Source organism: Pseudorasbora parva, chromosome 1, assembly GCF_024679245.1.
Source record: "Pseudorasbora parva isolate DD20220531a chromosome 1, ASM2467924v1, whole genome shotgun sequence".
Lineage (NCBI taxonomy): Eukaryota > Metazoa > Chordata > Actinopteri > Cypriniformes > Gobionidae > Pseudorasbora > Pseudorasbora parva.
In genome coordinates this window covers 11,547,617-11,551,657 of record NC_090172.1, presented here as the reverse complement: position 1 = coordinate 11,551,657, position 4,041 = coordinate 11,547,617, and positions in this window count along the sequence as shown.

Sequence of the window (4,041 nt, the reverse complement as noted above, 5' to 3'; positions counted from 1 at the left end):
CACGTTTCAACAGTGCATGTCTTTCTTAATATGTTCATGCTGAAACAAGCACCTAACCTTATGTACATTGCCTTCTAAAAACACTTTCTAACATGGACATGTACTGACCCCTTGAATAATATAGCAGCTTATTTTTGAGTAGAAATATATTGATAGTCTCGGTTTCACGGACAGGGCTTAAATTAAGCCAGGATTAGGCCTTATTTCAATTAGGACATTTAAGTAGCTTTTATAAATGTGCCTTAGGGGAAAAAAACATTACTGGTGTGCACCTTGAGGGAAAAAAGGCACATATATCAAGTTGCTTTCAGTTAAAACAGCTCAAACATGTTATTCTGGGATGAGCTTAAAGGGTTAGTTCACCCAAAAATGAAATTTCTTTCATTAATGAAACCCCAATGTCATTCCACACTCGTAAGACCTCCGTTCATCCTCGGAACACAGTTTAAGATATTTTAGATTTAGTCCGAGGCTGTCCTTTGAATGTAAGTGTATGCCCACTTGCTGTCCACATCCAGAAGGTAATTAAAACATCATCAAAGTAGTCCATATGGGACATCAGTTGGTTAGTTCGACTCTTTTGAAGCGTCGACAATACATTTTGGTCCAAAAAATACAACTTTATTCAGCATTGTCTTCTCTTCCATGTTCCTCAAATAAAGAATCAAACAGTCATGAATCATGATTCGGATCGCGTGTCAAACTGGCAAACTGCTGAAATCACGCGACATTGGCGATACAAATCAATCTGCTGATTCGCGAACGTTTGAATCTTTATTTGAGGTTTGAAAACAAACGCGGAAGAGATGACAATGCTGAATAAATTCATTTTTTTGGTTATTTTTGGATCAAAATGTATTGTCGACGCTTCAAAAGAGTCTAACTAACCAACTGATGTCCCATATGGACTACTCTGATGATGTTTCATTACCTTCTGGACGTGGACAGCAAGTGGGCATACACTTACATTCAAAGGACAGAAAGGCCTCGGACTAAATCTAAAATATCTTAATCTGTTTTCCGAGGATGAACGGTCTTACGGGTGTGGAACAACATTGGGGTGAGTCATTATTGTAAGAAATTAAATTTTTGGGTGAACTAACCCTTTAAGACTTGTCTGTGAAACCGGGAGTCAGTGTTCAGCAAAGTTACTTTTAAAGTAATGTGTTACGATATTGTGCTACTCCCAAACAAGTAACTATAACCTGTGCTTTAATTTTTACTGAAAAAAGAAATGCATTATGCTAACACTTTTCTCACTTGGGCTGGGCTTGTTTTGTTTTATAATAACAAAAAAAGACCCTTTCACACCAAGGGCATTTTCACACACCTGGCGCCAGGCGCGAGTGTACAAGTGTTTTTTTGCTAGTTATCATTTTCCCATACAGCACCCACGTTGTTTAAATAGTGCACTCGCACTCGTCTGTTTGCCTGGTCTGAAAATGAGGTGAGTTCATACGCATTGTTGGCATGTTGATATTTTGAGGCAACTGAAAACTGCATCATTGACCAACAAAAACCTGGTCTAAAGTCAATAGTATTTTGTGTTATTTAAAGGGCACATTAGTAATATGTGCCTATAGTTGGGTGCATAGAGTGCATACACAGGGATATGCAGCAATACATAAAAATGATAGGATTCCTCTCTGGAGAAGCGTTCAGTCTTTCCGCTCGCATTCCGCCATGGTGCAAGCACAACTGGCTTTTAAAGAGAATGGGAGATGAGAATCTGATTGGTTTATTGCACGTTATGCCCAAAACACACCCAGGACTCATTAAGACTCATTTTCATCATTAAAAAAAAGTGTATTCGGACACTAAGTGCACCTGCGCCATGCACTCAGATCATTAAAATAGGGCCCTAAAAGAGAATTGATTAAGCCTTGTGCTGAATGAAATGAAAATGCACGGCTGTAAAGAGGACGCAGCTCAAAGAAACCATTTCAGCTATGCTGCCATTATGAATTGCAGAAGAGGAGATGTAGGGAAAAAAAAACACTTCAGCACGCTTTACTTCATTAAAACACAAAAATTAAATTTTTAATTTTTAAACAAAAACTAAAACTAAAACTATTGGAAAACAAAAACTGTTGGAAACATCAAAACGTTAGTTTAGTGAAAGAACTATGTGGCCGTCATTTACTGACAACTCTCCTCAGCTGGTCTGATTCTGCGTGCGTGAGCTTCATAGACTGTGGTGAGCTCTCAACCAATGATGCGCTGAAGCGACACAAGGACCGCCCTCCTAATTTCCATGTTGCACACGGAAAAAGAAAAAGAAATGAATCAATCGATCAATAAATGTAAAAATAAATACATGAGGGAAAAATAAATGTAAAAAATAAATGAATGCATAAATATAAAAATAAATGTTAAATTTAATTAACAAATAAATAAAAGTTAAAAAGATATATTTTTATATAAGCAGAAAATAATAAATTAAGGGAAAGATAATACAAAATTGCATTTGATTAAAAATGAATCATATTTATTTTATCAAGTCGTTTATTCTGTTATTTATTTTCCTATTATCACATTTATTTATCTATTTATGTTTTTATTAATTTACATATGTGTATATTTATTTATTTATTCATTTATTTACTTATTCATTCATTGATTTATTTATTTTTAATTTGTGCAGGGTTGGTCCTCCATAAGAGCCCGCCCTGATGATTTCATTGGTCCGAACAGTTTTTGTTTGGGGATAATTAGCCTACTCCTCTATGGAGCAAGGCCAGACCGAACTGCCTGACCTAAAATATTTGTGTGCGGGGCTAAGTTCGGCTGGCATCCAGGCTAGTGTTTTACCATGACTAATATCAATCAGCCTCCTGCGGTATGAAGTGAAGACTACAACTCCCATGAACCCGTGCTCAATCTCAGCGTCATCAAGCTATGCCTGTTTTAAATAGGCCACCTCTAGTGGCGAAAAATAACATATTGTGCCTTATAACAGAAAACATCACAATCCAAACAAAGATACATGAGCATGAGCAGTTTTTTTTAAATATTTAAATTAGATTGTATCATACAATCTAAATTAAAATTGAACTTGAATGATCTAATTGAACATGAATGGTATTAGTATATATATATTATCTCTCTCTCTCTCTCTCTCTCTCTCTCTCTCTCTCTCTCTCTCTCTCTCTCTCTCTATATATATATATATATATATATATATATATATATATATATATATATATATATATATATATAAAATTGTATTTGTCAAATGCCTGTAAATGTACTTTTGCAGGTAGGTGCAGAATCTTGGTGTCATTTTTTTATCCACAGCTAACATTTGAAGCACACATAAAACGCATCTCTAAAACTGCTTTTGAACATCTGAGAAACATTGCTCGACTTAGACCGTCTCTCTCTTATACAGATAGAGACACAGAAAGGCGTATGCCTTCATTACAACTAGGTTAAGTAAGGGAAAATCAACGGCTAGCCATGCATTAAAAGGATTTTAATGCACGGCGTAGAGGCGAAGAGGTCGTGCATTAAAATCATTTAATGCATGGCTAGCCGTGGATTATCCCACTTATACCATGGTTATTTGCCAAGTTAAAAACAAGTTAAAGCGGTAACTGATGTTTTTAACAGACAGGTTAAAATGACGGTTGTTTTCTTACGTCTCGTTAGTTCTAGCACACCGTCGCTTTAAATAAAGTAGAGCCATCAAAATGTTTTTATATGAAACAATTACCACATTTATTTAAATTCATTATTAAAAGAGAGAGACAGAACTGAAAGAGAAAGATCAGAGAGAGAGAGAGAGAGAGAGAGAGAGAGAGAGAGAGAGAGAGAGAGAGAGAGAGAGAGAGAGAGAGAGAGAGAGAGAGTGTTCGCGATCTCTTCTTTATGTCAGTCTGAAGATCCCCTCGTTGCTTCAGCATATTATCGAACATAACTAAATTATTATTTGAACTGTAATCAAACTGACTGGAACTACCTGTGCATTACACGGTTTTACTGCACACTTTCCAGCCAATCAGAATTGAGTATTACATCTCTGAACAGGCTTCAGTATAT